Source organism: Ambystoma mexicanum, chromosome 6q (genome assembly GCF_040938575.1).
Source record: "Ambystoma mexicanum isolate Mex_15411 chromosome 6q, UKY_AmexF1_1, whole genome shotgun sequence".
NCBI lineage: Eukaryota > Metazoa > Chordata > Amphibia > Caudata > Ambystomatidae > Ambystoma > Ambystoma mexicanum.
In genome coordinates, this window is record NC_090937.1 from 939,446,309 (window position 1) to 939,460,768 (window position 14,460).

A 14,460-nucleotide genomic window follows, 5' to 3' on the forward strand; every position below is an offset into this window, starting at 1 on the left:
GTTTCTACCATGTTTCCCCCCATGTAATGGATGAGGCCGTTTTGTAACTTGACCAAACTTTCCCCATCATGAACTTTAACACACCGCCCACCGGGAAGTACCAATAAAGGCCCAGCCACCATTTCTTCCCGGTGCACCCGAGGGTTTGTTAACTGAGTACTGTACTCCAACCACTTCCTAGAAGTGGAGCAAAAAAGAAAGGACGTCCCGCACCCATTGAGGGAGAAAACGTAGGATGGAGGGGGAAGTTTACAGTCTCTATACCTCGCCCCAAAAAGGTCAAATCAGGGATTCTGTGGTTCAAGATAAGTTCTTGTAAACTGAGTTCCCAGGCTCCCCACCACTGTGTTCATATCTGGGTCATGCATTTTATGTCAGACGTCTACATAACTGTTTCCATAACCCTGGCGGCACCTCCGGTGTCCTCCTTTCTTTCCGGCATCTGCTCGATGCGATGTTCATCCATCCAGGCGTTTACTTCCTTTGGGGTCTCAAAGAAGAGGGGTTTTCATTTATAGATTATTTTTAGCTTTGCTGGGTACAGGAGCATGTATTTTATGCCCTGGAATCGAAGTCTCTCTTTTGTCGGGAAAAACTGGCCTCGTCTTCTCTGGACCTGAATGGTATAGTCCGGGTCGATCAGCAACAATGCTGATTCACGACAGATTTCTCCTCCTGACCTATAGTAGGCCAGGATCTGTTCCCTGTACCGGTAATTTAAAATGTTTGCAATGATGGGCCGAGGGGGTGCTCCTGAAGGAGGTTTTCTCATTAGTGCCCTGTGGGCTAGCTCCACTGTGAACCCTTGCGATACAGCCCCTGGTCCCATTTACTAGAGGAGCATATTTTCTATGTAAGTGATGGGATCTCTGCCCTCTGCCCCCTCAGGTAACCCCAGGATTCAGACGTTGCTTCTCCTCGCCCTTCCTTCGGCGTCTTCGGCTCTCTCCTGCAGCATCCAGACTTTTGCCTTCAAATCATAGATCATTTCTTGCAGTTCATTTGCAGAGACTGAGATGTCTTCCAGCTTATTTTCCGTCTCTCCCACTCTGCCCGCTAGATTGCACACATCCTGTTCCAAGAGGCTCACATCACTTTTCACCTCGTCTATGTGGGACTCCATGAACGCTCGTATGGGCGCTGTCGCCTCTAGGATTCTGTTGTCAGTGTTGTCCTGCTGGGGTTCTTCATCTTTTGCCTGCAATCATTCCTCCGAGGCCTTGGAGTCTGGTCTCTGGTCATTTTTCGTTGCATACGTGTCCATCGTGGATATGTTCGGTTGCACGGCCATCCTTTTCCTCCCTACTTCCGGCATTGGACTCACTTGGATATTATTGGTGCCTCTGCAGTCAATACATGTGGATATATTCCTATTCTTAGTTCCTGGGCAGTCTGACCACTTGTGCCTGGATTGTGTGTCTGTTCCTTCTCCCAGCTCTTCTGCCTGTCTGTGCAGTGCACACCTATTAATGATGCAGTGGTCAGTTCACTTCCTGAGTCTCTTCTTTGCAGGTAGTCCTTAGCCCACTGGAACACCCTCTATCAGTGGTGTGGGAGTGGAGCGGCTGTGTGTGCAAGGTGGGCTTGCTACCTGGGATGTCATGCTTGATACATGAGATTTGGACCACTGTGCCGGCTCCGCCTGTAAGAGGGTCTGTTGGATTGATTGGACCTGTCAAACACAGTTGGCAGATGTTCCTGCACACTGTTGGTGGCCTCTATACAGCGAACAATATACAGATGCATGCCACGCTGCAGGATAACAGCTCTCACTGCACGTTTGAATCCCCCATTTGATGCTGCTAGTCCAGCATTGCTTCGCTCCAGTCTCCTCCTTTTTGTGGACTGTACTTGCTCCACTCTTGTCTTTTCATGTAGGCCTGTGGTGGCCAATGTGTGCACGTCGAGGGATTCCTTAAGTGAGGACTGTGTCTCATTCTGGCATGCGAGGAGCTGGTTTTGCTGCTCCAGCTGTTGCAGGATCCTCTACCGGATGTGCAGCAGTTTTTCTGCTGCATCCGACTGCCAACTGGCCTCGTGGGACAAGTTACATTGGCCTGCAACCAACAGGACGGTCTGGACATGAATCTCCACATCGTCGTGTGTAGTGGGTGTATTCCATGGAGTAAACGTTTGAGGCGGAATGTTGGGCCAATCTGCATACTGGTCGAAGGAGTTTTCTTACATAACTCTATGCAGATCTACCCCCTCTCCCTCTTTCATGGGTGCCTGGGCCACAAGTTCAGCGGCGGCCCTCTTCCTTCTGCTCAACTGTTCCCACCTGTGACATGGGCAATGCAATATGGGTTGGGTCTGCTGAAGTTGGATGGGTGGTACCAGTATTGCTAGCACAATCTGCTGTGGCAACTGGATCTGCACTGCTGTCACTGGCAAGTGTGGCGTCGCCAGAGGTGCTGGCTATGTGCCTTGATGTTGCAGCATAGTGCTTCTTGCCACTAATTCTCTGCTGTTTGGCATACGCAGCTTCATGGCCATTGAACTGCTGTGATGTGTTGCCTGCATCATGCAAAGCATACATACAATCATCCGCTTGTGGTGAGGCAGTCTGTTTGTATCTCTGTGTGTGTTGCACTGTAGATGCAGGTCTGATGGGTATTGTAGGAAGGCGAGTGGTTGTGTAGTTGGCAGGGGGGGGGGAAATGTTGGTTGACATGTACATGTTGCTCCTGTATGATTGTTCATATATGTGTGTGTGAATGGTTTATTTTTGCATAGCTGGATGTGCTGGTCTCCACTCACCTGTATCATGTCTCTGATCTAGGACCGTAACACACTTAACTCAGTTGGAGCACCTTCTGCTCCCAGGCAATCCATGATATTACCTCAGGTCCCCTTTTAGGAAGGCATGGTATCAAAGTAAGACATACACACGTGATCACAGTTCAATGGTGTTTATTAAACTGTAAAAATGGGTGAGATAAATGCCTAATCTAAACCTAAATCTAAGATGGGAGCAAGCTGCGACCATCAAATAATAATAATACCGTCCAAGTGGAGTCTAATCATATAAAAAGGGCCTATAATAAAAAAACCTATTGCCAATCCTTACCACTATGCTAAAATGATAAGTCAGGAGGTTATGGCCGGGTCCTCCCTTCCCCACGTTTTTAGCATGGGACAAGGCGGGACTCTTGAGCACAGCACACTCCTAGGCTTCTCTGGCACAAGGTTACAGTTCCTTTTCTCAATATCAGGACCTTCTGTGTCCAAGTCTCTTTCATGCAAAGTCTCTTGCTTCAGAGGGCCTGATATGACATTAACAACAAAACCAAAGTTCCTTCTGCTAATGTTCTCGTCGGGTGATTACTCTTCACCCTTGGATCCCCCTCAGCCGGGCTCCGATCCTTCTCTCAACGTTAGCCTGCCTCAGTCGGACTCAGACCAACCACTCACTGTGGGCCTCCCTCAGTCAGGTTCATACTTGTCACAATGTTCACAGGCGTGAAATTGCTCACCCTTATTCTCTGACATCCCACAGTTGGGCTCACATTTACCTCTACAATGTGCCAAAGACTTTCAACTGTACAGGGGTTTGGCTTGACCCTCGTATGACCACTTTGATACCTTACGCCATCCTCCCATAAGGTCTCTTGGTACTTGTAGTTTCTACAACAGGCAAAGACGTTCGAATATGCACAGGATTTAACATAACCTGCTGCAGGACCACAGTTTGATTTCTCAGTTCAGACATTCTCTTTGTCCAGGAGCGAGGCACCAGACAGAGTCCTTTGAATGAACGCACACGTGGCGCCGGAGGGCTCCAACGCTGATACCAATTTGGCTTTCCAAAAGACCTTTGTACATTAGTCTGCTTTCTTCATACAATGTTGCTCTTCACAACCTTGAGCCCAACACATTCTATTATCAGCTCTTTCGGACTCACCGGCTGTGCCGAACTCTGTTGGCGTCTCCTGCCTCTGGAGTCAAGGACGGTACCACAATGGCAACTGCTTCTGCCCGCCCTGGCTAACAGTGCAGGAGGGTCCCATGTACCGCTGACATCCGTCGTCCATTCTCCAGCTGCAATTCCCGGTCTTACGTTTGCCTTCTCGGAGGCTCAGTGGGTCTGGTTTGAAAAGGGCAAGGGCAATTCCCTCCTCGTCATCCTTTCAGATCTTGCCTCCTTTCTCCTTCGTTTGAACTGCTGTCCTGGAATAGCTGCTTTATCATGCGTTTGGCCTTGCTCAGAGTGTGCTTTCATGCTCTGCCTTTTATCCCTATGGGGAAAGGGAAGGGAAGTCAGGTGTGTGTAATTATCGGCAATTGCCTGACTCTTCCTGACCCTTGTGTTGGGACATGTCAGGTATATGGCTAAGGGTAAGGAACAAAACATGTATGGCCTTTTTAGTAGGGAATTTTTTTGTACTATTTACCATTTGGTGATGTATTAGTCCACTCAGAGTTCATGTGGTTATGAGTTCATGTTTACAAGCACAAGAGCACTTTATTAGCACGTTATGGTCCCTGTACTGTAAATGTGGTTTTAAATTATTGTACTTATGTGTAATGTCTGATGTGTGTGTCTAAAAAATGTTATGTAGACTTGTAGGTCTGAATTTGTTATATTGAAAATAAAGCCTATTTTTTGAATATGTAGAAGTTGTTACATCATACTTAATAGTGGTTCCAGCTTCCAATTCAACCAGGATTGGAGGGTCCACCTACTCATCCCTGGCTCCAACTCTTTGGAACTCACTACCTCCTCACATTCGACACACCCAAGACTACATGGCCTTCCGTAAAGCTCTAAAACGTGGCTTTTTTCATAAACCATGACTAATGCCCGCCGAAACTCACCGCAATTATAGAATCATGAGTTCAATGAAAATAGGCTCTCCGACACATAATGCTGACCCTGAGAATAATGTCCCCCTGATCGTACAAATCATAACCTACTACGGTCCCACCTGTGAATTTACCTCAGAGTACCTCTACCACGAAACATGAGACTGATTGCAGCCAGTTCATCCTGATCCAGAAAGTAACAAGGACCATTGAGCGCCAAACAGTAAACCACCCACTCCTGACACTCACCTCTCCTACCACCATGCTCACGTTCCACTTTAGACCAACAAACAATAGAATGCAGCTATACCCCACGATCAATTTGGGTCTAGCTGCACACATACGAACAATTCTCCATGAACAAATCAACAACCTGCTAGATCGCATCTATACCCCACGAAGAAATCGGCTTAGCTGCATACATACATTTCCTACACAGACCTAATGCTGCCAGAATGCAGTCTCGGAGAACAACCACCTGACGGCACACATTCGACTGATCTCTCACTACCACCACGCCTAGTGTTAGGATGCTGCCATCATCATGCAAATCACACTGGTTGCAGACATATTGAGTGCACCCAAGCACTGTATTCGACCCTACTCTCTCGACTGACCTGGACTACAGTCCCCAAGGAAATTCAACCTACAAGTGCTTCGAGATTATACCAATGATATATAGGGCGCTATATAAATGCCAAATAACAATAACAATAAGCCTGAATTGTTATATGCACTGGCAGCTAAGGAGGATTTTATGTGTTTCCTTTCTGCAGGGCACCATATCAAAGCAGAAATGGCTTTGTTTCATTTTAATTAAGCTACCACCAGGCCGAGGGGAGGTACAGTTATATTGAAAACTGCTTGCTCGGATTTCCGATTTTATTTTATTGCAAAACAAATCAATCCAGAAATGAATGTTACATTACTTTGGCAGACTGTAATTCCACACTAACACTTCACCCTATAATACTGGAATAATAAGGTGAGATGTGTCAAGACACAGCTGTATGATATTAAAGGGGTCCCTCCGTTCCAAGGGATTTCAAAAGGAAACCAGCATGTGCCTATTTCCAGCTGTGCATACTTTTAATTACTGTGTGGCCTAATCAGTGGCTGGCATACCAATTACTGATACACAGCATAACGTGTAGATGTAGTGTCTTCTATACAGACATTGTTTGCGTTCATTTATGCACCCAATGACCATCAGACACATCTGAGGACAAACCCACCCACACTAGTTTTTAAAACACACAGCACTGTCTGAAAGTGAACAGTAAACAAATGGTTTCAACACCACACTGCGCATATACAGAGTACAATCTACAATTCCAAATTCTAATGCAGAAGTAGGCTGCTTTTGTATTAAAACTTGGAATACACAAATTGAGATTGTACTGAGGGAGCCAGGAGGCAATGTTAGGACAACTGGACATGCAGGGGCACGGGCCCGAGTTTAGTGGGTGGCCAGGTGACCAGTGCACGGAGCAATTAGGGACATCAACAGGGGAGGGGAAGAGATAAAGCGGAAGCAAAAAGGAAGTACTTGAGTTGCTTCTGAAACCAGAGGTGGTTCTGCTCAAGCTTGAGAGAGGCATGTAGGCTGTTCCAGAGGGAGGCCCCTGCCGAGGAAAGAGACCTGCCGCCATTGTCTGCTTGGAAAAGCGTCTGACCCTCAGAGAGTTGGAGGTGGATGAGCTGAGAGCTCGAGAAGGATGATGTTTAGGAAGAGAAAGTTGGAGGTAATACGGTCCCAGGCCCCAGAAAGCCTTGTGGACGATCGAAGGGTCTTGAACTTGATCCTTGCAGCCACAGGGAGCCAATGCAGAGATTTTAGAGCTGGAGAAATACGATCCCGGGGCTTGAGGCCAAGGACAAGTCTTGCAGTCCTGTTCTGGATAAGCTGTAAAGGTCAAAGAGTAGAGACAAGCAGATTTAGAAAGAGGCTGTTGCAATAGTCCAGCCTAGAGAGGACCAGGGCTCTGGAGACAGTGAGCTTCTGGGGGAAAGTGTGAAAAGGCAGAATAACTCTGAGGAGTTACAGCTGAAAGTGTGACCTCTTAGAGATGTCTGAGATGTGAGGAGAGAAGGAGAGGGTGGAGTCGAAGATGACACCAAGGTTCTTAGCCTCACAGAAAGGAGTAGGAAGAGGGCACATGGTGGGCAGCCGGAGGGAGATAGGAAAGGAGGGCATAGGTGTCCGAATGAGGAGGATCTCGGTCTTACTGGCATTAAGGCAGAGATCATTGGTGGCACACCATTTCTGAATTGCGGCCAGACAGTCTGGTATGAATGAAGAAGCAGAGGTGTGTCATCCACATAACACTGAAAGTTAGAGCACAATGTAGCGATGCAGTGGGCAAGAGGTGCCAGTTAGTGGTTGAAAAGCCAAGGAGAAAGGTTAGGCCTCTGGGGGAACACCACAAGTAGAGAGATAGAAACGAGGAATGACCCCAGTTGGACCTCGGAGGGTCGGTCAGTGTGAAAGGAGTTCAACAAGGCCAGGCCCTGACCAGTGATACCCAGGTTGTCACAGAGGCGATTGAGCAGGATGGCTTGGTTGGCTGTGTCAAAAGCAGAGGATAGATGGAGGAGCTCTGAAGCCAGACTGGTGGTCGTGGAGACAACCAACAGATTCAGTATACAGATTAAGCTGGGAGATGGCCAGCTTTTCCAGGAGTTTGCCCTGGAAAGGTGATCGGGCCATAGTCAGCCAGAGAGGAAGGATCGGCAAAGGGCTTCTTAAGAAGGGGGTCAGAAGGGAGTGCTTAAAACGGGGGGCAAAGGTTCCAGTGGCAAAGGAGTGATTGCAGAAATCGGCTAAGGTTGGAGCAAGGGTGTCGATGTGGTTCTGGATGAGCAGGGGAGAACCTGCTTTGACAATACTTTCATAGATCAGACTTGTGTAGAAATATCGTCATGGGTGAACAGGAGAAAGGAGGAGGAGAAACTTCAGAAGGCGGGCCAGGGATGGCAGAGGAGGTAGAGGAAGAGAGAGTGGACAGGATGTCCTGAGTTTTAGTGGTGAAATGAGAAGCCAGGGCTGTGCAGAGGTCCTGGGAGGGAACAGGAGAGGTAGAGACTGCAAAAGGATTGGCCAGATCTTTGCAGACCTACGCAAACCAAACCTACAAAGAAATAAATCTCCATGTCCTTTTTACAGGTCGTCCACTAAAACAAACAGGCATACCCACCTGTTGCTCAAGCATGCAAAAAATATGGTACTTTCCTAATTACCCACGGGTGCCTGGACTGGACAGGCAGGTTTTACTGGCATATGAGAGCATTTCAATGTCACAATGAATTATAAAAGTGAAGCATGCGGTGCAGATAAAATGCGCACTAGGCGTTTACAGTTTCAAGAGCCCAGTCTCGCCCACTACAGGGTACAGGCCCCCCCCCCGACCTCTCGGGGAGGCTGCAGACACCACCTAAGCCAGCAAAGGAAACCGTACGACTTTCGAGGAGCCCACAGCCCCCCGCAGCTCACATTTTCTACCAGAACACCTGCAGCCCCCAAACCAGATTTGAAAACAAGCCATTTCAAAACGCAGAACCATATCGGATGTTTTTGATCTTTTATTCATTTTAGTGTCATCCACATGAGTATTTTTTGCTGCACCAATATGGCACCAATTGGCCACCCCACACTTTTATACGCACACCAACTATGGAATTACTTTAGCAAGTACCTCCAAGATCCCACCTCTTCAGAAACAGGGGCAGATGTGCCAATATTTTATTCAGAAATCACAGATGGGGATTAACCAGAATGTAAGTCACAAAATATTAGAACCTATTAGAACTTGCGCTTTCCCAAGTCCTGCCTTCCTTTCCTGCGTAGGCTCTTGTGGTGGACCCCTATGCTCAGTAACCAGTCCCCGATCAAAGAGTGTAGGTGACGATTCGAGACTAGAGGATTCTGGGTACCCAGTGCCATCAGGGCATCTGGGTGCGGCTAGTGATTCTTATTACTGGCCTTGACTGCAGATTTGGTGATTTTGCCAGCGAGGCCGCCTTCTTGTCGACCGCCTTGATGGTCCCGACAGCTACTGTCTGACTCCAGTTGTGCAGAGTGAAGCGTCCGAGAGGATGGTAGATGGAGAAGCTCTCCACACACATGGGTTTGCCAGTAATCATCTCCACGATAGCGGCAAGGTTCTTGGGGTTCTCTTCCAGTTTCTTGCCGGATCGTCTGTCGATCTTTTCCTTCAGTTCTGCAAACTTGCAGGCAATGTGAGCGGTGTGACAGTCCAGCACTGGGACATACCCTTGGCTGATCTGGCCACGGTGGTTAAGGATAATGACCTGGGCTGTGAAGCTTCCGGACTCCATCGGTGGATCATTCTTGCTGTCACCAGCCACATTTCCTCTTTGGATATCCTTCAATCGACACATTCTTTACATTGAAGCCTTCACTGTCACCAGGGAGAGCCTCCACCAGAGCTTTGTGGTACATCTCAACAGACCTCACTTCCGTGGTAACGTTACTGCGGGCAAAGGTGACCACCATGCCAACCTTGATACCAGTTTCCACTCAGCCCATGGGCACTGTGCCAATATCTCCTGTCTTATAGACATCCTGTAGGGGCAGATGCCGAGATACTGTCAGTGGAACATGTGGGTGGGATGATGGAGTCCAGAGCTTCCAACAGGATCACTCCACTTGCATATCCCTCCTTCCAGCCCTTGAACCAGGTCATGTCGGTGCTGGGCTCCAGCATTTTGTCCCAGTGCCAGCAAAGTGTCGGGGTTATAGCCAATTTTATTGATGTAGGTGCTGACTTCCTTGGTGACATCCTTGTATGTCTTCTGGCTCTATGGGGGCTTGGTGGAGTCCATCTTCTTGATGCCAATGATCAGCTGTTTCACCCCCAGGGTGTAGGCCAGGAGGGCTTGCTCACAGGTCAGGTCATACTTGGATATGCCGTCTCATACTCTCCCACGCCACCAGCCATGATCAGCAGAGCACAGTCAGCCTGGGAGGTGCCAGTGATCATGTTCCTGATGAAATTCCTGTGCCCGGGGGCACCGATGATGGTGATGTAGTACTTGTGTGAGAAACCTGAAGGTGTCTCACTTATTAGTCCCCGGGATCTGTCATCCAGGTGGCCAGGACACGGCCATCACTATTGGATCCAGTTCCTTGGGGTGGACTAGTGAGGGAGGAACACTGGATGGGGGGGTGCTCAGGGAGGGGAAGTGGGACACTGACAGGTGAGACACTGTATCCCCTTTCTTATAACACCTTTTCCCCATCCAACCCTGTAGGATACCTACCCCCCCTTTTCCGAGACACACACTTTCACCCATCGCAAAAGACGATGGACAAACACCAAATCCATTTACCAGACATGTTCCAACGCCAAGGTCAGTCAAAGTCAGGCAATTAACCAGAACCACACACACCTGATGGCTCTTTCCCTTCCCCACAGGGATAAAAGGTGGAGCACTAGAGCACAATACGAGCAAGGCAGAACGCACAACGTAAGAGCTCACTCAGCACGGCAGTTCAAGAGGAGAAAGACGGCGCAAACCGAGAGGGTGACAAAGGGAGAAGCAACCTTGCCCTTTCCAAGCCAGACCCGTGAAACCTCTACAGAAGGAAACTTAAGAGCTTGAACAATAGCCAACGTGTATTAGTCAACAGTACATGAGGCCCTCCTCCGCTGATAACCAAACCGAGGGGAGACGCTTTCCATCATGATACTAGCCTTGACTCCAGAGAAAAGTAAAGGCAAGCGGTTCATCACAGCAGGTGAGTCGAGGGGAGAACCGATAAGAAACCAAACTGAGTTCGAACAAAAGTAGCAAAACGGCTAATTGAAGAAATCACAAAACTGTTATTTTGATTCGAGAGGGGAAAGCCAGCTACAGGGGAGTCAGGCACCATGCAGGTGCTTGCTTGAGAAACTCTGGGCGAATACCCTATGGTTGAAACTACCGTTACCAGAAGGACCTGGGAACGGAGCAAGAGACTTAGGTCGAAATGGTCAAACGGGGGTCTAGCAAAATCCTCCGTACAGTCAAAAGTCTTTGACCGGCAAGTGAAGGTGAAGCTAAGGGAAGTGAATCCCGCATTTTGTGAATTGTAGAAGTTGGCAAGAGTGATCGAGACGGAAGGATGCCGATGAACAGGGGGTAAAGTCTGAAGTCCCAGTATATAGTGTGTTGACAAGAGTGAACCCGGCAGAGGGAAGTCCACAGGGAACTTTTTAAAAAGACATTTGTGAAGCGCACAGATGAAATTGTGTCAAAAGCCGTAGTGAACCCGACAGAGGGGGGCTGACATTCGAGAGGGGTCTGGGCCCGGAAGAAGGGGACCAAAGGGTGAAGAGCCATCATTCTAAAGACAAGGAGAAGAACTTTTGTTTTGCTGTTTTGAATATATCAGGCACTAGGAAGCAAGAGATTGAAAACCGAAGGTCCCGATGTCGAAAATAACTTTCTGGGGATATGAGTCCAGAAGAGGGGGGATTCAGGGGTGAAATGGCATCACCCTACGTGCAAGTAGAAAGGAACTTTTGTTTATTATTTTTGGAACACATCAGATCCTCAGAGGCAAGAGACTTTTTGAAGAAAAGAGACTTAACCACCGAAGGCCCTGGTAATTGAAAGTGGAACTGTTAGCTCATGCTGGGAAAGCTCAAGCATGTGCTGTGCTCCGGAGTCCTACCTTGTCCCATGCTCAAAACGTGGGGAAGGGAGACCACGACTACTGCATCCTGACCTAATATTTGTGAACACTTCTTTCTTTCCTGTGAACCTTATCCCACACTCATTGTTTGTATTTAGCGTAAGGATTGGCAATAGGTTTTTCTTACTATAGGCCCCTTTTATTTGACAGGATACTACTAGGACTGCCTTATTATTATTATTTGATGGTCGTAGCTTGCTCCCATCTTAGATTTAGGCTTAGATTAGGCATTTTGCCAACCTGCATATACGGTTTAATAAACACTCCTGAACTGTGATCACTTGTGTCTATGTTTACTGTTGCCACCACAAGTTCCTTACACTTAGCAGTCTCGAATTTCCAGAGGGAGATGTCGATGGTGATACCACGTTCCCTTTCTGCCTTCAGTTTGCCCAACACCCAGGTGTATTTAAAGGATCCTTTGCCCATCTCGGCCGTCTCCTTCTCGATGGTTCGCTTATCAATGCTCCCACACTTGTAGATGAGTTGGTTGGTGGTGGTGGACTTGACGGAATCCACATGGCCAAAGACCACGATGTTGATGTGGATCTTCTCCTTTCCCATTGCGGCAGAGGTTGGTGCTGGTGTAGCCCATTTAGGGTTCTGTCTCTCTCAGGTCTCTGAGGCAGCAGGTAAGCTTTAAGTAAGTTCCTTTATTAAGCTTCATCGAGTTATATCAATTGATGATAGGAACAGGACAGGAGCTGGAGCAGAGCCCACTGACTCCCACCACCCAGGCTACATGGCTCCAACTGCCTGGGCTGGAACACACACTCATACATCAGCATTCCAGTCACTCATTGAACATTCTCTCCATGACATCATCCAGTCCATGCATGCAGAAAGGCACAATACAACACATCTCCCTTCCTTCAATACCAATGAAAGAACACAACCATACACCACTCACACTAACCTGGTACAATCAGCACACACACCCATAGGAAAGCACAATGCAACACACACCTCCCTTACAAAACAAATCAGCTCACCCCCGGTTGGCGCACACACACCAGCAGAAGGATCTCACACTTATAGCATAACAGACCAGGAGCAGACTTGAACTACATTCCTACATTCTAAACCAGCTGTATCATAGCAATCACCTTATACCTGGAGCTGCCACCAACGGATCTTAGACCTGCCATGTCTAAGCACTGACCTGCCCCTCCGTGGTCCTACGACCAACATTCTTACCTATCTGGAAAAACACATCACCTTTTATCCAGCACTGCCACAATGGATCTTAGAGCTGCCACGTCTAAGCACCAACACGCCCCTCCTTGGGCTGGCACGCAGGGCTTACTGCACAAAAGAAGTGTAATTAACCAACGACTGAAATCCATCTCAGGCTGGGATACATCACATTCAGAAACTAGAGAGGCAACCCTGACCAGGCACATACCTGATCTCACACCAGCAACCAATACCTTTCACTCGTACTTCATCCCACTAAACATTCATTACACACTCACATGACAGAAAGTGTGGCACTGTACTGCACAACATTGATTACCACCTTTGTGCTTCAAAAGAAGCAAAACACATCCAACTACTGATCCTAGTTTGTTGGCCACACATACTAGGAACCCTAAACAAAGCAAAGCATTACCCTCATAATCCAATTAGCGGAAACACTGTTGTTGCCACTACCAAGATCCAAGATGTTTTCTCAACAGCCACCAACATATTAGTTAAAACACACCATACAGAGCTGCTGAAAGAAGCAATGGTAAATAAAGAACATATGTACATAGACAGGTTGGACAGAGCTCAGACCAACAACCAGTGAGTCCATACAACACTCATCTTCAACTTTCAATGAGCCCCATCCACACCAGAACACCTCAAGATCACACAACTTCCTCCACAAGGCGTACATGTACACAGCAAGAACTCACATCACGATACAACGCACCTCCCTTCCTTCAATATTAATGAAAGGACTCACCATAACAGCACTCACACTAACTGGTACAATCAGAACACACACCCATAGGAAGGTACAATACAACACCATGGAAAAAGGCTGGTCATTCATATCTGTCCTCGCTTCTTCCGGTGTCAAGATAGACTCCATACACATGTGCATATCTTGCTGCCACTGTGGTCTCCAGAACCTCAGATTTCATGACATCGAATCTAGCTATTAAAAGCCATTTTAAAAGCTGATGGAGCTCTTCTTCCCCAGTCAGGCACCACCACCTGGGTTTGAGACCTAAATGTTAGATTGATGGCCCTATCTAACAAGCTCTTCGAGACAATAGTTTTGACTGGCATTAGATTGAACAAGTGGCCTTCTTGTGGCAGTTTCCTTGTCTAGGTGCATTAGTGAAATCCAGATGCTTTCATATCCTGAACCATGCACAGTCTTCCACAGGGACTAGTTAACTCTTAGGACTTATCCCTCCATTCTTTCAAAGGTGGTGCAATCTTTCCACATTAACCAAGAGGTTGGCCTCCTAATCATTTTACCAGCTAATGAATCAAAGAGAAGTGTCCAAACCATGGATGTTTGACAGGCTCGTCTTAGGTTTAACACTGACAATATCCCAGCCTTTACAAAAAACATCTTAACACAGGCATTAGGAAAAGGTTACTCATTGTAGTGACTACTGTACTAAAAACCTAGTGGCCCCTTTCTTCTTACATCTGTCCCATCCCATTACAAAGATGTTAATCCTGAAGCCCAACTGGTGAAGGGGGAAAAAAGAAACTGGCAATCATTGTCAGGCGCCGACGTGAGTATGTGGAGGAGCCCTCTCCCACACAACCACTGGACATGCAATTTGCTGTGCAAGAGACTGTTAGGGAGAATTCTCTGTTTAGGCTGAATTTCCTAACCTAGTGAGTCTCCCAGCAGCTTTGCTGGATTTTTGGGGTTTATTTTTTTCTCCTGCCAAGAGTGAGACTCTTTTACCCTCACTCTTGGGCATGATTTGAGTGTGTTTCTT

At 47.6% G+C, this 14,460-nt stretch overlaps 1 pseudogene; it reads right to left on the bottom strand.

The window, feature by feature from the left end:
- Positions 1–8,767: 8,767 nt before the first annotated feature.
- Positions 8,768–12,070, bottom strand: LOC138515298 (elongation factor 1-alpha, oocyte form-like; annotated as a pseudogene).
- Between the last annotated feature and the right edge of the window lie 2,390 nt (positions 12,071–14,460).